At 45.3% G+C, this 27904-nt stretch overlaps 1 pseudogene; it reads left to right on the top strand.

Moving 5' to 3' along the window:
- The first annotated feature begins 8593 nt into the window (after positions 1–8593).
- LOC139655009 (integrin alpha-5-like) lies at positions 8594–27837 on the top strand (annotated as a pseudogene).
- Positions 27838–27904: the final 67 nt, after the last annotated feature.

Genomic DNA, 27904 nt, shown 5'->3' with positions numbered 1-27904 from the left:
CTGCCACTGCCTCTCTCCTCTCCTCTCCTCTCCCCTCCTCTCCTCTCCTCTCCTCTCTGCTCCTCTCCGCTCCTCCCCTCTCCTCCCCTCTCCTCTCCTCTCCTCTCCTCTCCTCCAGCTCCATGCAGGTCATGTGTGAGGCATCCAGTGAGCCAGAACAGAGGCGCCACTTCAGTCTTCCCCGGCCTGCATGTATGCCAGGTCATGAGCAGGAACAGTGAGTGCTAGTGACTAGGAAGCGCACTGATAAACCATACAGAAATACACTGCCTTATTTAGAATCACATTCAGCGAACGGCTGAGTCACAAGTCATCCACTGCATAGTCTCTCTCAAGGGAATTCATTAGTGAGAATGAATCAGCATTTTAATACAAACATTAGGTATTGGTGTTTATGCTCCACGGGCTTTTTATGATACGTATTTCCATGAATGGTCAATTCCTCCTTGGAGTGAGACATTTAGTCCCCAGGTGGTGCTAGGCGGGGGGGGGGGGGTGAATCAGCGCTCAGAACAGTGGTGTCACTTCCTGACTATGTCTTAGAAACTGTGAACAAAATAGTCTGCAGTAGAGTTATGGAATGGAAAGAAACAGAGAAACAGTGGTGAGCTGGACTGGACTGAACTGGTCAAAATTTGTCAAATTCAGAGGAACATATCATTGGTTCTCCAGCTGTCTTATTTGCCTTATCGAATATGGGCGAGAACCTGGCAAGGACCATGTCAAAACACATCTCTGTTTCTATCAGGAAGTTGAACCAAAGTATTTTTAACTTGCGGGGCACTTATTTGGCATGCTGCAGTCTTTTCTTTTTTAAGTTGTTCTGACCCAAATAAGAAACGTGTGGTCCAAGCCTTATCCATCTCCTGTGGTGGTTTTATGGGAAGTTAGCCACTGGCAGGGAAATATGTTTTCCTGTTGTTTTCTATCTGGGTGTTCCACTGTTGAAAAATAATTATTAGTGAAGCCCTATCAAACATGTATATTTTGTCATTTTCCCCATAGGAGCGCTGATACCGCTGCTGCAGAGAGTAGGTGGTCCCTCACTAGCCCTTCAGCTGTGCTACATCATACTAGGACCAGTTGTTATTCATGATCATGTGGTCAAGATAATGCATTTTGTCATTGCTGTAAGCATAATGAGCTAAAATAATTACACCAAATTACGCAAATGCCAACGTAGTGCAAAATGGGGATGATTGTCATGTTTTTCCATGCTAATGTAATAATGGATTCTGCAACAGCATGACCTCAGATAGAGCATCAAACACCGCAAGCCTGTTTCGCCTTGGAGATGTCAACACATTTGCCTCCACAACATGTGATGTTAAGTCAGCTGTGAAATGAGCCTGTTTTCCTTTGAAGAGCTGGCAGTGCATTAGCAGCATCAAAACACAACATTCCTGAACACAAAAGCAGGAAGAACTGGGATTGTTTGACTGCGGTACTCGGGCTGGGGGGACATGGCACTCTCCCTCTGACGCGGTGTGTGTTCCGCGATAAAGCATGCCAAAGTCACCCAATCAATGTGATATCCACAAATTGGGGTAAGGCAGAGGTGAGTGGAATTCTGCTCCATGCTTGTGACCTGGGTTTGAATAAACCTGCCTTTCCTGAGTAAACTGAAAAGCAAGACGGAGAAGATATTTTTAGTCCAGAGCAGGCTGTTTGAGTTATGGATTTCTTACAGCCAGGAGAGTAGTCTTACAAGCTGTAGCAGATTCAGAATTAACGATTGTCCAAAAACTAAAGGGCCTACTAAAAGATTTTCCACGGAGATGTCCCAGAGCCCGTCGCTGCTCCGGTAAAAAAGTCCAACTGGATTCTTGTTTTCTCATCTACTGGCTAATTTGAGTCAGGAACAGTTTGGGCTGTACATGCTCTCCTCTCCTTGCATGGTGTCTGATCAAAGGCTAAGTAGAATATCATTGAACAGTTGTGGTTGGAATTTGGGTAGGTGGGTATACCGGCTCTGAGAACAGGTGGAAATTTGATGTAGATCGTTCTGGGATATTTAAGGCAGGATCTGTGTTATTAAAGCCACGGATGTGTCAGATTTCAAGTGGAGGAAAAAATCTGGAGTTGAACCATAACAATGCTGCTGACCCTGGTCCCTTTCATTAGAGAAGACACTTCACTTCCCTCTGCACTGTTTGCTTGTGACCATGCTTGGGTTTGTTTGGGATGTAACCCTATCCTGACGGAGGACATGCTTACGTGCCAGGTCTCCTCTGACTCTCTCTTCCATCCCGCCCCAAACAAACAGACATTAGCACGCCAATCAATCCCAAGACCCCTTATCCTGCGCCTCCACTGGGGCTGAGAGACCCTGACTCATATAAGGGAAGGGTATGAGCTGTTTCCAAACAACTTCTCCAGCACCACCGTGGGATGTGACCTCCCTGTGCCTGGTACATTAGTGAGATGACAGAATCCCCCCCGCATGTTGCTTCACACCAGCGTTCCCCTCACTCACTGATCATAAACCTCCGGTAGCTTCTATATAAGGCCATGTGAATCGGCATGACACCTCGGTGGTCTGGACAGCATTAACATTAACACTGACTTATAAGGACGAGCAGGCCAGATTAAGGGGAATAGGGGTTAGGTGTAACGTTTTAATGGCCATTGTGACTCACCATCCTAAACATTGTTTTTTCATGTTTACAGTAGGTGACACAGTGGGCCGCACTCAGCTGAAGTATGGTACATTCTGTTGAGACCTCCGCATAGTTCAGGACCAGACAGGACATAATACACAATGCATCAGGAAACGGATGTTTCAGTCAGATGTGTGATAGGGCAGAAATAATAACTGTGAAGTGTGAGTCATATTCTCAGCATAAAACAACATGTTAAATGATCTGGATTAAGTTTTTGCTGTAGGAATGGGAAAAAAACAGTAATTCTACATATATCTGGCAGGCTTTACTGAATGACCCTGCATCACTTGACTATGTGTGAAAAATGCCTAGGTAATAACTGTGAATGTGAACTTCCACTTGATGACACATTGGGCCTCAGGAAGGAAGAGACAACTTGAACACATGAGACAGAACATGCAGGAAATCACACTCAAATGTGTCATGTCTGTCATCTAGGTGTAGGTGACATATTATTGATAGTATGTGTGAAGACCAAAAATCTTGTTTAAAGTGAAACATTTTGCTCCATTGCCGATCTGTCTCACTGCAAACATGAGAGAAGAGGCATTATGGGAAGCCTTTGTTTTCTCAATCAACCATTATTGTTGTTCCATCAATCTCTCCTCTGAGTTTCTTTGTCAGTGGAGGAAATATATGTCGCCATTCTCCTGATGAAGTGTCGAGACTAACAGTGTTGTGTCTACTGGTGCCATCAGCCATTTATTACAATGAGATTTCTCAAGTCACAATACAAGTGGTGAAACTAAAGACCTTTCATGAGGGAGGATTGCCTGCTTCCATGACTAACACAAATATTAAGGAATCTAGCAGAGTTATGTGTCTAAAGTAGCGATAATTGATTCTCTGTCATGCTATTTTTGTAACAACAACAAGACTGTAAAATAAAAAAAGATTATGTTTATGTTTATGTCTATGTGCAAAAACGGTCACATGTCTATACTTATCTAATCCTTTTAACTAACTAGATTGTTTTTACCATGGGAAGCTGAGTGACACTGTGTTTCCATATGCATTATGTCAAACATATGGCTACGGGAGTGGGTGTGGGAAAGCCACAGCAGCAAATTGGAGGGAATGTGCGATTGTGTGTAAGGGTATATGTGTGTATTGCGTGTGTGTGCATGTGCGTGTGTGAAACAATACCCTCAGGCTCTCCAGTGGTCACACTGATTCACTGCCCTCTCCTGCTGTACCCCCAGATACACACACTTTACAACCGCATTCCTTCACTCCAAGGCCCCGCTGCAGCCCCGCAGCACGCCCGCCCCAATAGGAAAACACAGGAGGGGGGTCAGGGGGCACGCATTATTCTGAGAGACAAATAGGCCATGCAAATAAAACATGACACCTTTAACACGGGGTCTGAATGCAAAAGTGGACGGCTGGCTGGGCAGACATGTCGTGTTCAATGGTATCTTTCAATTCAAACATTCAACAAACATTCCTGTTCACAAGTTTCCACTATGGAAGTTTTTTGTGTGTAAGACTTAAACTTACACTGCTTTTGTGAATCCCTTTGTGGGTCCTTGCACATTTATAGTTGTTTCACCATCTTAACCTGCAAATATCACCTGTGATCCTCTCATGCCAGCACTGTGTTATACCAGTTTTATGTTTCACTGTTGATTCAGGAATTTAAAGCAGGATTCTGTCATAACATTAGCCCGCAGTGTGCCATATTTTCTAACCTAGCGCTCGGGTGTTGCGGTTTTAGTCTTTCTTTGTCAGGCTGGCCACTCTGCCTCAGTGACCGCCCATCAAATGATGTCAAGCATTTTATGTCAGCTTTAAAACTTGTGTCTGTAAGCAAACGTGTTCGGTGAGGTAGGGCGCAGAGACTAAACACTGCATGAAGCACACAGTGATGGCCTATAGACATACAGTAGGTTGTAAATGCAGCCGGGTCAGAGTCGGTGTTTGGGGACACTTGTGTGTGTTATGGAGTGTGGAATGAAGCTCGCGGCGCTGGCAGCGGGGTTGTATCCCCCCAGCGGCTCGCATGCTGCTGCTTTACTGCCCTGCTCCCTGAGACCGATTAGCGGATGTACATAAAATATAACTGCTCGTTTTCAGGCGTTTTGTGGCTGTTTTAACAAGGTAACTGAACAGTGGACACTATTTGGATCATCCTGCTCCCCACACACGTTGCCTCAATTTGTCTGGGCTGACAGTAAAAGCTCACCCACAGAGAGAGACGGTAAAGAAATGTACAAGAAACCGTACTATAGCAGAAGGGTGGATGGTTATTTGCCTTGTAAGTGAGCCGTCAGGGTGATTTCTCTGTCTAAAACAATCGTATGATTCACTCTGCCGCTACGTTGCTAAGAGCTTGTGTGGAAAACAATGGACAGTCCACTCTGCAGCCCGGGCCAGCTCAGGACTTCCACTCCTTCATGACAAATCTGTCGTCCAGTATACAACATCTCTGGCTGGAGCAATCAGCAGTGCCTCACCACCCTTCCTCTTTCTGTAGGGAGAATGTGACCGAGCGCACAGAGGAAAGGCGCTCAGGGTTTGAGCGTGCGTGTGTGTGTGTTTGTGTTTGAATGTAAGAGAGAGGCAAAGAGTAGAACCTCGCTGAAGCAGGAAGCCCAGGCAGGCCTTTACATTGGAGGAATTTCCTGCCTGTTAGATGTGTATCACTGTATCGCTACAGTTGAAAGACAGAGAGAGAGAGGGAGAGAGAGAGAGGGGAAGGAGAAGGAAGGAAAGCTGGCTCTGTATGTTTTAAAGGTATTTTGGGACAGGTTTCAGGCTTAAGGTTTAGATCAAGAGCAGGTTCTGCCATTTATAACCTAAGCCACAGTAGCCCATTCTTCTCAAAGACTTAAACCATCCAGAACTGACCATAGTTTTTCACTACAGTATAGGCCTTTATTCAAACCCCAGTTTTTTCCATTATTGCCTCCAATTTCCTTCCTTACAAGACTCCTTATCCATGGCTAAACGTATCACAAAAACATTACATCCAAAGGGATTTGCCAACTACTACAGGAACAAACAGGAGTTAAATCCTTCTTTTGATTGTTGTGGCTGGCTTGTGTGTGAACAAACCATGTTGCCTGTTGTGACCCTTATTTGCTGTCTGTTCCTGAGCGGTAAAATGGCGTTTGCTCTGGGACTTAAAAGGCCAACAGTTGCCTAATGGCAGCCATCAGTGTGTCTCTGCACCCCGCCCCCACGGAGTCCATCACTGTCAGCCCACTGTTTGTGTTACAAAGAGAATTGAGATGAGGGGTGGGGTGGAGGCTGGGAGCTCCGGGAATAAAGATAATTTGAATGTGGAAGATAGATGTGCTGATTGATTGTTGAATTAGAGTCTGTAACTACCTTCATTTTGAACTTTAAAAGTTTAGGGAGATTAAGAGTTGAAGATAAGCACTTACATTAGATAGATAGGTAAATTAGTTAAGTCTTTTCATGTCAAGCCAAATTTACTTTACTGCCCTCGCAAGGGATTTTATAATGTGTAAAACCAATGAGAAGTATCTGCCAGAGAGCACGGGGTTCATGCCTTCTTGTCTTGATATAACTGTGTCAAGATAATGCCGCTGACTGGCCTTGTGGTTGTGCTAATAATAATTTGCCCCACTATTCCAAGAGACATATGTTCAGTTCCCGGAGAGGAGGCGTGTGTATGTATGTGTGTGTCCGCATGCACAAGCACACGTACGTATATGCCTGGTTGTGCATATGTGCCAATGTGCCAGATCTATATTTATAAAAGTTGGCCAGCTGTGTAGAGTCCTGCTAAATGTTCTATAAGTGTTTTGTTGCACTTCAAATCTGTTGCCATAGCGGCCCAGTGGTGATGTCAAAGCAGAGGCATTGGAATATCCACACCCCCTTTTCAACGGAAATCACAGTTGGAGCGTGATGGAAAATACCGTTCAGTTATCCAGACCCAATTATGCATCGCCGAAAGCAGAACCGGCTCTAGCTTCACACACACAAAAATGCTAACGGTCCAGACTTGTATACACTGGCTCGTACATTAAGTTGCTACTGGATGACACACACACGCAAGACTGAAGGGAAAGAGAGGGCAAGACACTATAAAAGGTGTTTTTTTGTCAAGAAACATTTCTGCCACCCTCTGGCAAATCCTGTGTTCTCTGCAGAGGTTAACTGGTGAAGGTTGTTATCTCTATTAGGTCAGTTAGATAAACAGATAATTAGGCCAAATGTAAGAGCTGTGCAGCACAACGGACAGAGAAGGACTAAGAGCCCATACCAATCTTATCTATCCCCAAACTATTTTACTTGTCTCCTGGGGCTGACCTCAAACTTTTGACTTCATCATGAGGCTGTGCGTAGCTGACGATGATGACCACCTATGGCCACCTTCAGACCTTGGAATATCCAGACACATAAATCAAGGTGACACAGGCAGACATATCTGTCATTTCAAATTCATCAGTATGTTTGTGGCGGTTACATGCACCGCTTAAAAAGAGCTTGCACGTTCTCACTTCAGAGTTTTCACATGACGCTGTTCTGAAAAACCAAATCACTTTTCCAGTGGGAAAGTTCGAACCCCAAATCATTTTGACGGCTACATGATCTGGCTTTGGATGGTAACCACTCCTTAAACTCTAGATTTCATTCATCTGCAAACTCATCATGTGGACCTAAAAAAAGAGTGGGAGAACGAGAGTGCTCCAGGATTAGGGCTTTGAACCGTCAAGTTGCCCCCAACAGCTGTGAACTGGCCCCCAGACACTCTGGATTTCTCCCATCAGTCTACGATTAGACCCCCCCTCCACCTCTCTATCGGCTGCTTCCAGACCAGTTATAAATATGAGCAACACTTGACAGAGAGGTCCTATGTTCCTGCTGCCACCCAGCCAAATTTGGCCCCTGTGCTCAATCCCCTTGGCTTGAAGTGAATCAACTAAACCAACAGTCAGTAATTCCAGCCAGCCTGGATAGGTTTATTAAAGGTCTCATTTCAGTGAGTAGTTGCTTTTCGCAGCCTAACCACTTTCCAAATGCGTTGGTCTCGTGTGACTCAGAAGTAGAAATACGAAATGTTCCCACACCCCCAGCAGCATCAGAGAACATCATATTCCCAAATCTGATCAACACTGTAATTAGTTAGAAACACACATGGATCACACATTGAGTTGGACGTATGCTGTGTAATAAAGGTATAATTAGTGTGGAGTTATGTAATAATTCAGTAATTGTTTTATTATGACACTGTAGTATATTTGGGATGTTTTTGGTTCTTTGACCAGTGGAACAGTGGATGTTTCTATTCATGGTTTTGGCAAAAAGTCACTGAAAAATTGTGGAACCACAAAACAGGCTGTCAGAACTATGCACACAACACTGTCTGATAAAGTCAAACAAAAATGAGTTAGGGTTAAGGCTACTGATGCTCCCAGGAGAGAAAAAACAATGCTGCTAACAGTCTGCATTCCTGTCTTATCAGCCAAAACCTTCTCCAATGATAAAGATCCAATAGTTGATTAACTTGGACAACAGAGGCATGTAAATAACCCGCCATCTTGGTTGGACATGTGCAGTTTCATTGACCTTTCCATCACCTATCAGGTTGTCTTCTCTGACAGCAACGTCAGGTTGAAAAGGTCAAGATAATCGTGAGATAAAATCGACAGAGGATTTTGGATCCATTGTTCATTTGGTTAATAATCCTGGTATCGTCATTGATAAGCGTCTCTCCAAACTCTGAGCAACAGGAGCCACATTTTTACCAGTCTGGTAAACCTTATTCTGATGTAGCGGCTGAGAAGAGACCTCTCCAAACTTTTTTTTGTGAATCACAAGCTCCACCTCTTCAAAAGTTTGTCACGGGTCTGGGAACTCCCTGCTTTCCATATACCGCTGATTAGGTGAGCAGAGAAGGCGTAGTGAAAAGCAGAGAGAGAGAGAGAGCGAGAGAGAGCGAGCGAGAGAGAGGGGTGAGGACGCACAGAGGAGCTGACGGAGCATTTATGAGATACTGCCCAGTTAGAGTTACAGGGATGCAGTTTAGATAGCCATATTCAACAACTGTTTCACAGGGGGCTCTGAGGATTTGAACGCGCTAAAGTTGGGACAGTTTCGCCATTTAAAACAAACTTTAGTGGATTAATTTATTCTTAAAATGGGGTTGGAACGATTTCGCGCAAAGACGCCGGGAATAGCAGCCCCTCTTGCCCGCACTCTCCTTTGTAGTATCGGGGTTTTCCTCTCTTTTTCTCAGCCTGTCTGCGAGGCGTTCAACTTGGACGTGGAGAACCCAGCTGTATACAGCGGACCTAACGGGAGCTACTTCGGATATGCAGTGGAGTTTTACTTGGCAGATTCGGCTAGGTGAGTTTCTTTTTTCGAGACACAATATATTTTGCTAGTTGTTGCAAACACGGTGGGGCAAATAAAGCAGTCGGGATATTTCAGCAGCAGGCTCCAAGCCCATTACAAGTTCCAGTGCAAAATCTGAAACATTTGTTTATTATTTTATCTGGGGGGGCTCTTCACGATGCCCGGTTGCTACACAAAACACTCAAAATTTCCATTTTATTGTATCAGTGATTTTGCCAATCTTTAGAACTTGAACAGCTCCTCGCTAAATGTTACAGAGTGTTGTTTCCATTAGGAACAATTTTCATTCATTCGTGGGGTGTGCTTTTGGCCCTGACACCACATCAAGTTCTTGTTTATCTCTTTGGAGATCTTTACGCACGGCGCACACGCCCTCGGTCTGCATGGAATTCATTTTAATTGAATATGTTAGGAGGAATTGCATTTATGCTCTAAAAGGCGTCTGTCAAACTCTGTTATGGTCCAAGCCCTGGGAATACCAATAGAAAAGAGTAGCCATTCCATTATCAAAAATGAATCACCTCAAACAAAGGCGAACAACTTCAAATAATCTTCCTCAAATTCTAATCTCATTGCCCCACAAAATGCAATTTAATTCTGACCTTTTAGCCTTTAAATGCCCAACAAAGCCGGTTAACTGCCACCTTTGGCAGTCACATCTTATTGGTCTGAAGTGCTCCAGCTGACTGTGATGCTGCTTGGCTCAGTGGGGATGTGAACATGCTGTGACTGTCTCAGCATTCTGGCATACATTGGGCCCCATCAGTCCTGTTGAGAGACTTCAGCTCAAGTCATGCTTGTGGTCAAATACAACGACCCAGTAGTCTGAGGAGAATATAACAATATGATGATGCAAGGCGTCCCGACTGTCACGTTGTATCAAAAGGGCTGCAGCAGAAAGGAGGGCATGAGTGAAGTAGTAGATTCTGTGACTATGTCAGTCTGTCTCAGTGTCAGTACAGTACATTTTGGTCTGCTTGGACCAGGCTCTGTAATTGTAATAATCATTAGCTAAAGGTTATGCACCCAGGCTGGGTTTCGCCCAGACGAATCAGCTTCCTGAGTGTGCGTCTGCTGAGCACCAGCAGACACTCATCGTCCCACAGTTCAGCCGGCCAGCGTGCCGGGGTTTGAGGAAGGGCTTTGTGCTGAGAGGGCCGCCAGCAGCTCCAGTTTCCCTGTTTCTCCTCCCCACTTCCCGGGACAGCAGGCGCTCCGACACGGGGAGATCCCCCTCCTATTTCCCCGGTCCTTTATTTCTCTGCCCGGGGAAGCAGGGGCTATGGTTTAGGACATGAAGCTTGCAGACACTGAGTCAGAGCAGAGCATGTTAAAGGCTGCCCTCTCCTCTCTCTAACGTCCCCCTCCTCACTTCCTCCTATGCTGATGTCATTCTGCAGGGCTTTTTAATACCTCCATCCCCCAGTCCTTCCCCCACTGTCTAGCCTCCCTCCCCATCATCTCTCCCCTGTCTCATTATTTGCGAGACAGAGCAGACGTCATCTAACTGATGACTTCATCTGAACTTTTTACAGTTGAGACGCCATGGTTATGGAGGAGGAGATGAGACAGTGGTTTGTATATGTAGAGCAGGGATCATTTGTAAGTGCAGCATCCTACAACCTAGTTCCCTGTAATTTTCCTGTGGATGATATGTGTTCAAAAGTCAAATGTCAAAGCAAACAATGTATGAGAGAGCAGATTTAAGCCCACACATCATCTTCTTTATCAGCAAACCACATGCATCCCACCCATTTTCTCACCCATAGTTTCTTAGAACTTAACACATCAAACCATGTCAGTAAATGGGGGAAACAGACATGAAATGGGTTTCTGTTATCTCTTGTGTTTGCCATCACATCATTATCGCCCACTCTGTGGAGACACAGGGGAGTGGGGGAGTAGCTGGAATCCAGGGGTGAGGTCAGCTCCGGGTTGCACGGGGAGTTTCTTCATGTCAAGATGAGCTGGTGCAAGATGTACAAAGCGCGGCTCTGACCTTATGCACACTTTTTAAAAAAAATGTATTTTGAAAAACCCAACAAAACTTCTGTTCATCACTAGCTGAACTGCTGTGGTGCTTGAGGAAAAGGAGAATGATAGCACATGTAGATATGGAGACAAGATCTATCCACATATGCCTCTCAGGCCCACAGACACAAAGGCTTACTTTCTCCTACTTTGACGCTCTTTGACAATGAGTTTATGTATGCGTGATATGTATGCCTGCCCCCTGGCCCAGTGTAATAGAATTAAGTTTGGACACTGGCAGCCCACCATGGAAGAACGCCTGAGGATAGAGTCTGTGAACTGTGTGTGACTGCGCAAGTCAGATACACACAGGAAGGGATATGAACATAGAAGCTAGCACAAACACACACACACACAGGGGACCATATATATATATATATATATATATATATGGTCCCCTATATATATATATATATATATATATATATATATATATATGGTCCCCTGTGTGTGTGTGTGTGTGTGTTTGTGCTAGCTTCTATGTTCATACTAGTAAGGACAGACCTGGTTGTAGTCTATGAATGTCAGTCTCCACACTGCCGGTCCACCTCTGAGTGTTGACTCTCTCCTCAAACACTTGATAATCAAACCGTAACTCACTCCTCCTCACTCTTTGACTTTCCCTGGTGCCAGGCAGGGATCAGGGAGTGGATCACGGCAAGATAGGCGGGGTCAAAGGTCAGAGGCTGTAAATAATAACAGACGTGGCCTGGGGTGTCTGGAAGGACCAAACAGCTTCTGATGTCCCACAAATCAAGACAATGGAGATGGCCACAACAACAGAAAAATGATTCATGCTGGACTTTGAGGGAACACCTTTAAGTATTTGCACATAACTCTCAGCCGCTCTATTCTTTTAACAGTGCAACACGTCATTTTCGTGCACTATCCTCATTAAATAGCAATGGCGGCCTGTAATGGAGGCCCCTCTGCAGCTGATGATGGAGATAATAATGTATTCCAGCCCGCCCCTCCCGGCAGCATGTGTTTCACTGGGGTGTTGGCGATGTGCATGAGCTCACAGATGGTTTGGCCGTGACGAGCGCATGCCGAGGTCATCCAGTGCATGTTGGTCACTCTCCTGGAGTTTACCCTCTTTAACAGGGTTACTGTTGAACTAATATTGACATTGGGCCGGGGTCTCTTTTGGCTACTAAAACAGCAATGTTTTCTCTGTGTCTACACTGCGGTCCCCTTCCATATATGATCAGTCTGATTATTGTTTTCCTTGCTGTCCTTTTGTATGGACCTGTTTCTAAATCAAATGGGTGCGTGTTTGGGTTGCAGAAAGGGAGCTTGTATATTTGGGCTGCCAAGCTATTCTTCATCCAGGTTCTCAGCGATCGCTACCCGCCATGGCTTGCAGACAATGGAGCCCTTTGTCTGACGGCGGAAATTGTTTACTGTTTTCCATTGGAGAAGCTTTGGTTATGACTCATTTCTCTCTTTTATTTATTGGCTTTTTGAAAAGCTGCTTAGATTGTCTTTTGTAGAAGTACAGCATGTACCTATGATTGTCAGGCCAGTAGGTTAGTAACATTAGAGTCCGTTGTTGTAAAGGTCAATTGGGACATACTTAGCCTGGTGACACAAACTACACAGCAGTCTGTCTTAAACATAAAGTGCCTGTCCAGCTTTTACTGGTCTGTTGGTAATAGGGGGTTTACATAATGAGCCTGTGTGTGTTTCAGTGGAAAAAGATGTCAGTGTGGATGGTGACGATGGGTTTAAAGGGCCGTGGAGCCTGTGTCACGTCTGCTGCATGGGGTTGGGAATGCTCCAGGACACCGTGTCTACTTTTCAATGGAAGTGGCTATCGGTCAGGGCCGAACTGACTCACACTTGAGATGTAATCTGTGACTGCTAACAGGCCTGGTTTGTTTTAACCTCAGGGTCTCAAAATGACTCATTGCGTTGGTAACTTGATAAAGGCCGTCCTTTATGTGGCACAGAAGCGAATGACGCCACTGTCCGTTTGGGAACCGAGACGTTCGAATGGCTGAAATTCAAATCAGCCTCAGTTCTTGGATTCAGGATGGAAATGAGAAATTAGAGATTCCAACCTCTGGCCTTTATTGTGTATGTGTGTGTGTGTGTGTGTGTGTGGGTGGGGGTGTACAGACAAAGTGTTCCAACAGCTGCTGTGATTTGGAGTGATGAGAGAGGTGATTGTGTGACACCCCCACACCCTTACCCCCCTATACATTTTATACAACGGCCTCTCTATCCAGAGGTGTGAAGGACTGGACCCCCTGATGTGAGCATTGTGGAGAGGTGTGAACCAGCGGCAGTTAAACTCCCCTCATGAGGATTTTGGGGTCAGTGGGGCTGTGCATTACAGGGGGCTGGGTAGTTGGGGGGGCGGGGGTAGGCTACAATTTGGTATCAGAAAATACAGAGGCTGAAACCTCAAGTCATGTTGATTTTTTTGCTTAAGTAGCTGGGTGTTTCAAATTACTCCCTCGCCACTTGTGAAACTTTTTTGCAGTGAAATAACACGGTTGGCGTTTGGGTGAAACAGCCACTGGTTTTCACACGTTAGCTGCAAAGGCGATCAAGATAAAGATGGTGTAAGTGGTGTCTCTTTACATGGAGGAAGAAAGGAAGAGGAAAGGTGGCTTGTTGAGCAGTCTGTAGTGAAAAAAGTGTCAGCAAAATCAGCTTTGTGTCAACATGTTGATGCAATTACCATAGTAGAATAATAACTCCTACCCAGGTGTAGAGCAGCGTTAAAAGTGTAACATGTGAAATCGCCTTTGGATGTCAGCATACTTTTCCTCTTTGACAATAAAGAACAGTGTTTGTAACAGTTTGGTCACCTGGGCCGGCACTTGTAATTTGCAGGCCACCTGCTGCCAAACACCAATATCCTTGAGGATAGTGAGGAAATGCTTTTGTGATGATGGCGAGATCTGCTCCTCAACAGGCGGGACTATTTATCTGAACAGCACTGGTTGGTATGGCTTCGTTTCTGAACGGCTCCTTTTCAAGTTCATCCTGAGACTGGAAATGTCTATAAATTACATTACGGTTTGCATCTTTGGACCGTATCCTATTGGCCTTTTGTTAGAACTCATTAGACATGAACGGCTCTGGGCCTGTAGTGCAGTTTTCTCCAGTGACTTACAGTACCATCTGACTGTTAAAAAAAAACGTGGCTTCAGCACAGCACAGTAGACTCTCTGTAGTCAGCACACGGCATCCCAGCAGGCACTGCTACTCTCATCATCCTCAAGCTCCTGGACAGCAGCACTGAGAACACGTGTGTGTGTGTGTGTGTGTGTGGTGTGCGCGTGTGTCTGAGTGAGTGAGTGTGTGTTCACTTGAACACTGAGTAGACGATCATCCGTATGGCAGCCGTAAGGACTCAAACAGCTTCTGTCTGGCCTTGGCTCTGAGAGGATGCTAGGCTATTCGTATGGCTCCATGTGGTCTAGAATTCATCACACACTACTTGCACTTCTCATTTCTCTGTCGTTCATTCTCCTTAACTGAATACGTATGCTTTGAAAAGCCAATATTACTTTAGTACTTTTACATGATAGGTTAGGGGTCATTACTCATTTCTCATATTTGTTGAAAATATCCACTGACTGTCCACCTCATCCTTTTTCTTCCCATGGATCCGTGAGGATGTTGTTCACCTGGGTGGGTGGAGTGTGTCCAGTGGGTCCTCAGAGTGGGAGGTAGTGAGAGACGGTGGTTGCTGTTTACATGTGTTTTGGTCTGCGCCTTGTCGCTCCACTGCTGCAGTGAGAGGAGTGCTGGTCAAGAGCCGTCCTTGGTTCAGCTCGGGTCGCTGCATCTGAATTCCTTCACTGATTTGGAACCACTCCACTGTTCAAGTATGTGGTGATAGTTGAGTGTAAACTCCATGGGTCGCTGTACATCTGTTACTTAGCTGTTGCTGAGGTTTGCGCTAAAGCCTATAAAGGCCACTGCTCTTTTTTTTCCCAGTCTCACCCGGCCCTTGGGTGTCTGTGCCATAGCGTTCAGTGTGCTGGTTTATGACTACAGATGGTGACTGCAGCCGGCACTGGCAGGCTTAACAAATGTGATTATGATTTTTTTTCTCTACTTAGTCAAAGCTGCATGTGTTTTTTTCCCCTTCTAGCTTAAATCAATTATAATAGTGTTCAAGTGACATAAGCTTTGCAGCTGGGAGGAAGACAATTAAAAGTGGAATGGGGGAAAACTGTGTTTGGGTTGAAGGGGGCAAAACAGGAATTTGCCCTCTGACAACCTCCTTCTGTAACCTCATCATAAACCCTATTAGCCATGGCTATGCACGATCGTGTCACATCAGCAAGTTCCAGCACTCTGCATCACCCCTAATTTCTCAACCCCACATAAAATAGTGGTTACAGTGTGGCAATTATGGTGCGGCGAGATATTTTTTTAGAACGTCATCTGATTGCTAAAGCTTCAAATGAGACAAACCCAGTCCTCGGTTACAGTGAGGCTGGTGTTTACGCATTCCTCACTAGCAGCCCAAATCAATTACAGTAGTTTAATTAATGCTGAATTGTCAAATGAGTGGTGGGGGTCATTAGTGGCTGGTGTATGGCAGCTGACTGGGCTGGTGGGATTGACTATGGGAGACATGGTGAAGCCGCTAATGTTTTTCTTCCGCCCGCACCCTCACCAGTAAATTGCTCAAGGCTCATTCTTACCAAATCAGTTTGCTATTTTTCTGCAGCAACACAAACCTGACAAATGAGCAAGGAATTATTATTTTTTTTCACCAGGAGCCAAAACATTTCCCTTTGCCCGTTGTGACCCCTATCAAGGCTTTGATGGTGTTCACCCTTCTGCTCTCGCTCCCACTATGAACCGTCTTTTGTCTAGAGCCACTTCAGACAATGTGGCTGAAACACAAGCCCATGAGTATGTCTGCCTCCACCACTCATACATACATTTACATACCCATCAAAGCGCTGGTCATAGACTCCCCCTACTTATACAAAGGAATTCTTAATCCAGCACTCAGCCAAATGCAGTTAGAGCTTCATTAAATGCTAACGATACAACAGCTCTACCTTTGTGGACAGAGCTGGCAGATAAGGTGAAGGGGAGGGGAAATGCCAGTTAGAACCAGACCGATCCTCACCAGATAAAGACCCATTAAATGCTAATTCTTCCTTATTTACATTACTTTCAGATCACTATCAATTTGTAATTGTCTGTGTGTGTGTGTGTCTGCGCATCTGTGTGTATGTGTGTGCGAGGTAGTGAAAATTCACTTCAGCTGCCAACTTGCTGATTAAAGCATGATCCGCTTGTTTTGTTGTTTCCTGTATTTTTTCCTTTGAAAAGCTGCCATAGCCAGTGATGGCTGGACTGTGTTCAGATGTGATTCAATAATAGTCGCTATGGCTTCCAATTTAGTTGGCATTTTTAGTGTCTACATGTTGCTCCAGTTGTATTTTTTGTGTAGATGTGCTTGACCTCAGATTACTTCTATTTGTTTTCTACCATAGAAACACCAGATAAACTGTGCTTCACATTTGCCAGAAACACAGATAGTCGTTTGTTTCTTGTAGTTTATCTCCTGTAATTTCTAGGAAAGTATGTTTGGTTCAGAAGGTTTGCAGGTGACTGACAGTCTTGCGACCCTGTGAAGACGTACTTAGCTTGTCCAGAACACATTAACACAAGAGTGTGGTCTAGTATGTTGAAGTGTTAAATGTTTACCGGGCTACTCACATATTTGTATGCGAGAGTGTAGGGGGGGGGGAGAGAGAGAGAGAGGGAGAGAGGGGGATCCTCAGCTGTCTCATCGTGAGAATCCGTGACAAGGAAGCTTCTCTGGGATTTACATTATTCTACAGCTGGGCTCTGCTGCTCTTCTGGGATATTCCCTCCGTCTGCACACATGATGGAAAAAAGGGGCTACTCTCTTTATTTCTCCCTCTCCAAGTCGGAAGGATGTGATTCTTTTTTCTCTCGTCCAAAACAAACTGAGGGTTTCTGCTCCACGTTATGAATTGGGTTTGTACTATATCTCTTCTGAGGTAGTGAGACCACAGGTAATAGTGTGATATTAAACTCATAACTTCTGTTTTATGACCTTTCCCTTTGTCCTCCCACAGTTTTCAAAACCACAGATCAGCTTATATTGTACCAAGACCACAGTCCTGGCCCAGTAATTCACTGTGAATGTTAGATTATTTTTTCATTTTTTTTTCTTCCAAATCCAGTATCTTTCTGTGACATTTTGTCATCACAGGTGAAAGATGGGTTTGATGGTATTAGTCACTCTTCTTTACTTTTTGTGGAGGATTAAGGTCATGGAATATTGCACTGCTCAACTGTCTGCCGGCTCCCCCTTCTTCTGGACCCAATGAGTAGTTACCCTTGGGGGCAGGATGCTAAGTTTAGCCAACATGTAAACTTTCATGCACTATTGGAAGATCTGGAGCAGGAAAGGGTGGGCTCTTCCTGTTTTGGACCCCCCCCCCCCCCCCCACCCTGACCCTGTCTACTCAGTGCTCCCATGCCTCTTCCACCCACATCATTGCCTACAACCATGTCTGTGATGATAGTGGGATAAGTGGGTCCACAATGAGGTAATGGCTGGACCGTCCACTTAAGACAGATTATCTACTGGGGAAAAAATCTTTCCAACCTTACCATGCCCAAGTCTCTCACCTCCCTCCACTTTCCTCCATCCACCCGTCACCTATCATCACTCTCTGTTTATTCTTGTTCTCCTCCGCCTCTGAAGTCTGTCCTATCTGTTCTTAGACTTGTACTCTCGAGCCACCTGTAGCCTTGCTTGTTCTTGGTCTGTCTGTTGAAGTGGTTGCCTTACGCTGCCCTGTAGTCTTACAGTGAAGCTCCAAGGACATGGATGTTTAGTGTGCGCCACAGCTGTAGCAACAAGAGTGTGACTCCACTTAGGCCGTCTGCTTTCTTGTTTTCCTATTGAATTTGCCCAACAGGGATGCATGTGTGCCCGTGCATGTGTGCGAGTGTTTCTGCCTGTGTGTTGGGCTGCACACAGGTATTGGTGTCCATGAACATCACATGTCATAGCAGCCATTTCCCCTTGGTCGCATAGCATTATGTACCGCGGTGCTGAAACCTGTTAAAATGTTTTGTTACAAAGTCAGAATACAGCGGGCTAAGCAGTAAAATGTGTGTACTGCATTGTGTTAAAAGCTGTTGGGTGGGAGGTCTGGCATGCACTTTTTAATTGATGCCAGACCAAGAGCTAATTTTACCAACCTTAGCATTGGCTAGATAAAGAAATTCAGGTTTATAAGGATCTTGTGGTTTGGTAGATGTGGAACATTTGATTTACAGCAACTTGTCTCTCTCTTTCTCTCCTTCCCAGTGTGAGTGTATTGATCGGGGCTCCCAAGGCCAACACCAGCCAGCTGAACATTACAGAGGGAGGATCCGTCTTCTACTGCCCATGGAGCCTCGGCCAATCAGAGTGTCACAGCATTGAGTTTGATAATGATGGTAAGCCTCGTCATTGACACTTAGACATATTGTGCGCTCACAGGCTGGTGGGACTGTCCAACATCAGGGACTTCCAAGTCGACTGCTAAACAGGTTTGCATTCATGTGCTATTTTCATCACACCCGGAAGACAAACAATAAACAAACACAAACATCCTGCAGCTCAACAAGCTAATTTAACAAACTTAATCTAAACAAAAGTTAGTTATAATGGTTATTCTGGCGGGTGTGTGTGTATATAAGTGATTTTTATGCCATTTTGAGAAGATTATCATTGCAACATAATTTGGGTAGCAAAATGTTCTCCAACTTTCCAACTTCATCATTTGACTTTCAATGGCACTCATATGAAAGTTGGAAATGTGTTTTTCTGATACATCCGATAGCATGTGAATGCATTGACTAGCTCTATATGATGGTATTGTGATCTGATTTATATAAATTTACACATGAGGCAGGATCCTATTACTATGAGTTGCACTTTATTCCTCGCTCATATGTGCTGCTATGAGACCAGCACACAAAATCTGGTAACAATTAATAGACAGCCAATAAATATTACAGATACTTTCACCAGAGTCAGATATCTAGCACATTGACATTTAACTCGACATCTGTGACTACTCTTTTATTGTCTTGACTGGCTGTTGGAGGGGATGAGGAAAGTGGAGGTGTTGTTTAAGTACTGTTAAGCTGTCTGGGCTTTGCTGCTCCCCTGTACCCTTCTTAAGCCAGTGGGCCATTTCCTTTCTGCTGTTGCATTCAGCAGCAGGTCTGGATCAGGCGTCAGCGTTCCACTCCACTGAACTGTTGTTGGCTATGTTGGTTCCTGGGATCTAGATGATCCTTTTTCCTGTTTGTGTCCTTTCTTTTGGCATGAAAAGGATAATGGGGTGTTGAAGAGGGTTTTGAAGGATACTCCTTCCTTCCTCTGGGCCATGTTTGTGTTGCCCTGCCCCAGGAGCTATGGGGAGATAAGCAACCAATAAACAAATAGGTCAAACAAAGAAATGTCCCCACCACCGGTCTTGACAAAAAGGCTTCAGTTGAGTCAGAATTAGATAAATTGGTTTGGGAGAAGATGCAGAAGTCTCTGAGATCTTCTAATGAATGGATTCATGTTTCAGTGTGGACAGTCAAAGCACCCATCGGCCACTTTTGAAGGAATGGGGAAATGGTTTAGTGAGGAAAGGTACAACTGAAGTAAAAATAGTGTCTGGTTAAATATTACTAGCTTTTAGATTGAATATGCCCTGAAAAGACACACATGCATCACACATGTAGCACGACAGTGGTGTGTGCATGCTCCCCAGTTAGCGGGGGACTGTTGGCTTCTTTCCTGGGAAATCAAAGCCTAGCACTGTGGGCCAACTTAGATTTACTGTCCATAATGCACAATAGGGGAGAAATATTCCACTGAGTCTTTCACAAGCCTCGTTTAACAACCTCTTTGTATGGGAATGCACTGCTGGTTGCCCTTTGCTCATTTATTTTGGTACCCTTTTTCTTGCAACAGAAAATGTGTTGCACATCCTTGGGCGCTGGCTGGAGGCCATGATGAGTGATGTCATGTGCGAACAGCGAGGTTTCAGGGTGAAGGATAGTCCCCTGGGTTGTCAGAGAGTGTCCTTCATTTTTCTGATGGGCTTTGAAAGTGCAGATTAGTGTGCCAGAGCCAATTCAGCCATCTGGACCATACCAGAACCGCTGTGCAATGACGGAACATTCTGTACATTGTTATCCACATGCAAATCTATCTGTGCCAAAGAGCTGTTACATGGACACCTATGGCATTTTACTGCTCTAATTAATTTAACTGTCTTTGCCAATGCTGGGAATAAAGGATAGGTGATAAGATCTTACATTCAGTGATGATACTGAATACTGAGTTGTCTTTGAATGAGTGCTGTTAATACATTAGATACATCTCGGGCCTCAGTGTTGGTACCCAGTAGATTCCAATGAGAGCGGTGTCAGTAGTCTCCCTCTCTCTTGGTGTGGGTGAAGGTCTGACCCAGAGGCCACAGGCCCTCTTAATTAGCCTAACTAATTGGGTCAGAGTGGCCAGAGGCCCCACTCCCATCCACTTCCTCTTCCATTGAGATAAGAGCCTGTCTATGGATCTGAGGAGAGGAGAGGGGAAAGAGGGCAGCGGGGAGGGTGCGAGAGAGGGACTCACAGGGTGAGAGGAAGGGAGGGCAAGGAGGCCAGAGGGAGGGGAGGAGAGGGAGGGAGGGAGGGAGGGAAGGAGGGAGAAACCAGAGCCCTGTTTCTCGACTCTGTCCCCCTCTCATTCTCCCCCTGTCGGTACTCCCTCAGGGGCAGCTGATGTGATGAGTGAATTTGGCCATTTGTCTTCTACCCTATTGACACGCACGCACACACACACACACACACACACACACACACACACACACACACACACACACACACACACACACTCTGAGAGGCTCTAACCCCACTAATGGCCGTCCTCTCACACACAGTTCAAAGGGGAGAGTGAGTATATGGACGCACTCCAGACCCCCACACTCCTCTGCTGTCCCGGGAGAGACTGGGCCAGGCACCATGTCACATCAGCACACAGCATCCCAGGAGGACTTCAGACGACATGTTATTCTGCCCCGTCTCTGGATTTCCCTTTATCTGCCCTCTGAATCTCACCCGTGTTCGGGCTGTGAGCGTTTTCGCGTGACTCCAGCTGGCTGCGTCCGGTGGCCATGCAGAGACTCTTAACTAACGGATCTTTTCATCTCTCATTCTGTCACGCTGTATGAACCCTGACGTGGCGTCTCTGACACGGACAATACCGGCAGTGACACAGGACTCGCAGTGCTGCTGTGTGAGAACGCCCAAATCTCTTTCCCCAGCTCCTGAAATAGAAAACAAAACAGTGATGTAGATGTGGAAAGTGCTTCCACTCTTTTACCATGACCAGATGGCAAAGAGGTGTAAGCTGATCATAGTTTTGCAGTATGAATTAGAAGTGGCCTTTTCTGCTCCTGGTTGCTGTGGTAACGTGGCTCAAACCTACACAGTCCTGTATGGCTTCTCCCTGGTGGCATCGCATTGGCCTTAACCAAACAAAGGCCCCTGAGTTATGAAAATATAAAGACGATATGCTCTAAGTAAAGGTACATATAGCTTTAGTACATTAGTTAAAGTAACAAGCTTATAAGGAGCCCTTTGATGTGCTGCTCATGTTATTGCTGGTGTGGCTAAAGCACGTCTCTTCACACATGGCCCGCCGCACACTTAACACAGCGGGGGTAAGGTAAGGTCGGCTGCTGTTGGCCCGTGATGAGTAATGTAGGAAGCAATGCCTGGCGATGGAGATATAGCAGAACTAGAGTTAGGTTATTAAAAAACCATAATCCTGCTACTTACCTTCTGGGGCGAAGGGAGGCAGCGCTCCCTGAAAGAGAGCGAGAAAAAGGGAGGCACTGAAATGGAGACTTTGAAAAATAGAGACGTAGTGGAGATAGTGTAAAGAAATAGGAATAGAAAGTTGGAGATAATATTGAAAATGAAAAGACAGACTAGAGAGAGGGAGAAGTGTGTGCTTAAACAAAGCTGATTGGGAGGTTGCTATGAGGAAGCTGGGCCAGAGTGTGTGTTTTCCTTGGACAGCCGCCTCTTCTCTGTTTCCACCAAGACATGGAGCAAGTCCTCGCCCCCAGCTCCAGGCTGCCTAGTTGGCTGGGACGAGGAGAGGAAAGAATAGGAGTGGAGAGGCATGGATAGAGGGGGCTGACACACAGCCTGCTTTCCTCACATCCTCATAGGTCATGACCCCTTGCAGTATCCATCAGTCCGCTCTCCCTGAGAGATGCTGCTCTGCTCTTTTGCAACACGCTTGTGGTTTTTTACTGACGCAATCTACAGGCGGAAATGAGTTGGAAGACTGGTCTAGGGTGGGATAGGGTGGAGTGCTTCTTCAACATTGCCTAGGTTGCTCTTCAAAACAAATCAAAACATATTTGTTCTTCCCTCAGATAATGTCACTTGTGAATTACAAGCCCTATTTGTATGATCTATGGGGTGCTGAAGCAAGGTCCTTGCCCAATCAATTTGTTTGAATTTCATTCTCCATTGTAGCACAGATGTAACATCTGTCTTCCAATAAAGTTGTGTTTAAACCTGACTCCTCAGACCATCTGTCATGTCACCTGCTGCTGTCACAGAGTTGAGGTGGGAGATCAGGGTTAGTGGCCAGGTGGCCAAAAAGAGCCAAAGGTCAACGAGGCTAAGCCAGTCCAACCCCGTCCAAGCTAAGAGAACTGTCTCACTCTGACATCTGAACAGTGGCTGTGTAGCAAATACCATTCTCCCCGAATTCTCACCCCGATCATTTTTGCATGAAAAATAGTGTAACTGGAGTCTGTAAGCCTGCTTTCTGCCAAATGTCCAGATGTTTCCAAGGGCCTGGGGAGGCTGAAGGGGAAAAGGCAGGACGAATATTTGGGGTTCAGACATGCATGTTTTGTCAAAGTGCCGTCACTCAGTGTCCTTTTTTTTCTCTGTGTCTCTCCCAGGGGACCGCACCGTCTCGCTCAACGACACGAACTATCAGGCTGAAGTCAAGTCCCACCAATGGTTCGGCGCCACTGTGCGTTCCCACGGCGACACCATTCTGGTAAGGTGACCCTCTCAGAGACTGATGGTGGGGGGTTGGGCAGAGGGAGACTTGGCTTTCAACTGTGCTCCTCAGTACTAGTGCCCTCCACTGTTATGATTAAAGTCCTCAGTGAAGCCTGCGCTGGTCACATGGCCATGAGAAACTGCTGTCTACATGTGTGATGTCCCGCTCTGACGTCATGGGGGATGTGTATGTTAAAAGTTTGTCTCCGAGGTTATTGTCCATTGAGTTGTTGTGATTCGTGTCCAATTTTCACTTCCAGTCTCGAAACACCGTAGAGAAATGTTTTGTGCCCCCTGTGACATCAAAGTTGAGCCGCCTGTTGTTTGGTCTGATTGTATGGGTTGTGACCTGGGTTGAGTTACGTGGCTACCCTGCTCCAGATGTATCGCTGACCTCAGCCCGGGTCTCCTCCTGAGTTCAGCGGGCTGTTGTTGCAACTGGAAAAACATCTCCCACCTAACCTCTCCCCCTCCTCCTCCCCACCTACCCCCATCTCTCTCCACCCCCTCCCCCCTCCAGGCCTGCGCCCCTCTCTACTCCTGGCGAACTAAAGAGGACATCCCCCAGTCGGATGCTACAGGAACCTGCTACCTCTCAATCCATAACTTCACAAAATTTGTGGAGTATGCTCCCTGCCGCACAGGTAGGTATCAGCACTCACCACTGAAAATGTCTCTAGATTGATGTTCCTGTCTTCCCATTTTAAGGGCCTGATGCAGCCCACCTTAACATGACAGCTGTCCTCTCTGCTGGGAGGTAGATAAGGGGTCAATTGTGCTGCCCATGAGGCAAGGCAGAGGAGATGGAAACAGTATCAAGTAACAGTGGCTAACAGCTTCCAGAGACTATACCGGCTATAGAAACACACCTAAGCCCTCTGTGTTGTAATCAATCATGTTACTCCATGGGGACCGAGCCAGTCCCTGCTGTGACATTAGACAACTTGATTTTATTAACAGTTACGATGAGCTGGAATCTGCTATCATTTATTTACTGAAGACTATCAGTGTTTAAAATATTATAGAACATTATTATAGAATATTATGGAGATATTTCCCTACACAACAGTATTTGTATGGGTTATTTACCCTGTCTAGAATCATAGGTTATCTGTTACCTTAGGGAGATATTGAACAGTTTTAAGATGTTTATGAATGTCAAATGATTCATGAAGCATTTCCTCTCTGTGTTTCAGAGATCAATGGGGCGTCCGGACAGGGATACTGTCAGGGAGGATTCAGCGCTGACTTCACAAAGGTATCAACTCTTTTTAGTGGACCACCAGAGGTTTCCGTGATAATGTTTTCTGTTTTGAGTGTAGTAATGCAAAGCCTTTATCTTTCAGGATGGCAAAGTGGTATTGGGAGGGCCAGGCAGCTACTTCTGGCAAGGTATGTGGGACATAACAATGAATCATCTGAAAGTCTGTCACAAACATCAGATTCACCTTTGAAGAGAATGACCGTCTTTCTAAGTATATGTTAATCTTTTGTTTCACTCCAGGTCAGGTGATCACTGCAGCCAAGGAAGAGATTATCAAAGCGTACTACCCAGGCTATTTCATGCAGTCTGTGGGGGGCCAGATCGAGACCAGACAGGTCCAGGCCAACTTTGATGACAGCTATCGAGGTAAGAGTGGCTGACTAAAACCCAGTGCTGTTATAACAAATGCACATTACTGTGAATCTTAATTTGTTTACTGTGCAAGCTAAGCCTAAAATCTGTACTCTCATACTGCCTACAGGCTACTCTGTTGCAGTTGGGGAATTCAGTGGTGATCAGGAGGAAGGTAAGGCCATCAAATAGGCAATACAGCTGCAATGTTAGGTGTGGTGTACATGGAATAAAGCAATGTGCCTGCGCGCGTGCACACACACACACACACACACACACACAGAGCAATGCATATATTACACCTGAAGTGAACATGAACTGAACTCGTCTACAGTATTTTACTTCTCTATTGAGCTGGAAAGATTGTGAATGCTGGAATTCTCTGAAGTTCCAGGCTGTTTTGACCTGTATGATATTTTCCCTCCTAAATCTTTGCTCCTTTTCTCTGTGCACCTCTCAGATTTTGTGGCTGGCGTTCCAAAAGGACTAATGCTTTATGGTTTGGTAAGAAGGCTTAATCATTACTCTCATTTTGGAAAGAGGTTGAGAGGGCTGGGCTTTGGACTTGTGGGACTAATACAGCAGGAAAATGAAAGAAAGAAAACAGCCCAAGCAATATATGTCGCAGAGGGAATCGTTTTTTTAGCAAATACCATAACAGAGATTATGCTTATGTTCGAGTATATATGTTCAAGTATATACAGAGACATTCACCATATGCGGCTGCTGTGTTGCAGGTGTCTATACTGAACGGCACTGATCTGAAGTCCATGATTTACTACACTGGTGAACAGGTGAGTCAGAGAGCTGCTCTCCCCTCTCATCTACAGAAAGCCCCTCTAAGCGCCAGTTGCTCTGTGTTTTCATTGCTTGGTTCCTCATGAGAGTTCTTAATTTGTTGAGTTGGTGTAAGCAAAAATAATTTCCTTGACAATGTTCTCTTTACTAGTCAGGCTCTTTCGTGGTTTGCTGTAAAGCTCAATTATTGAGGGGAAAGTGCAGAGGCAATTTGTACAAATGGTTCTGGGAATAGAAGGAGCGCGGCTGAGGTGGTTTTAACAGCACTGATTGGCTCAGCTGAATAAATAAAATCCTGAGTGAATTTGCCTACACTCAGAGTCTGGCAATTCAGGCTGCTTCTGGATTCTCTGTACTCCAGACTCAGGTTCAGGACGGATAATTCTGAAAATGAAACAGAGACGGCACCAAATTAAGGCTATCATGCAGCAGAAGTGTGAAAAGCCTTCAAGGCTTCATGACTCTTTCACAAAATCTCTGTTAATTCAAGCAATGAATCAGACTTATAAGCAGGTCTGAGTTTTACAGTAGCGTGACTGTTTTGTATAAACAAAGAATAAACCCAATCTTGACGTAGTTGATGACTTTGGATGGTGAGATTTTCACTGATCACACTCATGGAAATATGAGTAACACTGGTGTTTTCACAGATGGGATCATATTTTGGCTATGCTGTGGCGACGACTGACATTAACAATGATGGGTGAGTATGAGGCAGGTCTCCGTGTCTCTCTCCTTGTCTCTCTCTCTGTCTCTCTTATCTCCTTTTAATTAGCTGGGCAGTATCTAGATTGGATCCCACCAACAAGTTATTACAGCAGGAACCTGCAGCGCCAACGTGTCTGAGTCTAAATTAATTTGTGTGATCTTCCCTTCCTCTCTGCAGGATGGTGGACCTGCTGGTGGGAGCTCCCATGTTCATGGTGCGGGGCTCCGATGGTCGTCTGGAAGAGATGGGCCGGGTCTATGTCTACCTACAGCGTGGCCCCCTGAACCTGGAGCCCTACCTACCTCACCTGACAGGCACTCAGGTGTTTGGGAGATTTGGCAGCACCATTGCACCACTGGGAGATCTGAACCAGGATGGTTTCAATGGTGAGAATGGGGATTGTTGTAGGGGTATAACTACGAGTTATGAGTAGAAAGATAAATGGTTTGTCTCTTTGTCTTGGCTCCTACTTCTTTCCTGTATGAAGACGAAATGTTCACGTTCCACAGATTGGAGTTTTAGTACAAACATTTCTCAGAGGCAGAGCTGCTCTGGAGGCAGAAATAATGTCATTGGATGAGTTAAATCTCAAATGGCAGAACCACAGTTCTTCAGAGTGCAAGTTATCTAACTGACATAAAACTTGAATAAAAGAAGAAAATCTGGTAATTCATGATCTCTAATCTAGATAAATTAGTATGGCTAGATTGCATTTTGCAGTAAGTAGAGCATTAGCGTTCATAATATTAGCTACCTCCTCTCTTACCTCTTTTACTTCTCTTACGCCTTTTTCACTGGAATCAGTGTAAAGTTACTTAGCCAGAGAAATGGTGGCTTTGGCTCTGCCCACTGAGGTTTATCTCAACCAATGAGATTATTTCTGCCTCCAGAGCAGCTCTGCCTCTGAGAAATGTTTGTAGAACTAAAAGTCGAATCTGCTAACGGTCTCTCACCAAAGAATCTTTTTAGTTTCAAGATAATCTGGAAAATGTGCTAACTGTCTTCCCTCTTTGTCCTGCAGATGTGGCCATCAGCTGTCCGTTTGGAGGGGAGGACCAGCAGGGACTGGTCTACATCTATAATGGAAACTCAGGAGGACTCGGGGACAAGCCATCTCAGGTGATCACTGGCCAGTGGGCCGCTGGGGACCATTCCTGCCAGCTTTGGATTTGCTCTTAGAGGTGCTAAGGACCTGGACATGAATGGATACCCAGGTGAGTGAGGATAGAAGTAAGCATATAATGACCCTCATTATCTTTTTTTAGTGTCCATTATCTAATTCTGTTCTATTTATGTCCTCAGATCTTATTGTCGGTGCCTTTGGTGTTGACAAGGCAATTCTTTATAGGTATGGTGTTTTTAAACTCCCATGTATCCATATTTGTTGGTCTGCTACAATACAAGTGGAAATGTTAACTTTCTCTGATCGTGGCCTCAGTGTATGTTCTTTCTGTTGCCCACAGATCCCGTCCAATAGTCAACACCAGCGCCTCCTTGACAGTTTCCCCCACCATGATCAACCCTGAGGAGAAACACTGTATAGTCACTAATGGCAACACCAGCATGCCTGTTTCCTGGTGAGCAGTTACTCTGTCTAACTGCCTTTTGATTGGTTTTCTCTTGGCCCACCTCCAGAAAGATGGG

The sequence above is a fragment of the Centroberyx affinis genome, unplaced genomic scaffold (genome assembly GCF_046629955.1).
Source record: "Centroberyx affinis isolate AG114_WGS23_722 - 3 ecotype Tasmania unplaced genomic scaffold, CSIRO-AGI_Caff_v1 ptg002184l_1, whole genome shotgun sequence".
Classification (NCBI taxonomy): Eukaryota; Metazoa; Chordata; class Actinopteri; order Beryciformes; family Berycidae; genus Centroberyx; species Centroberyx affinis.
This window is presented reverse-complemented; position numbering and strand designations above follow the sequence as displayed.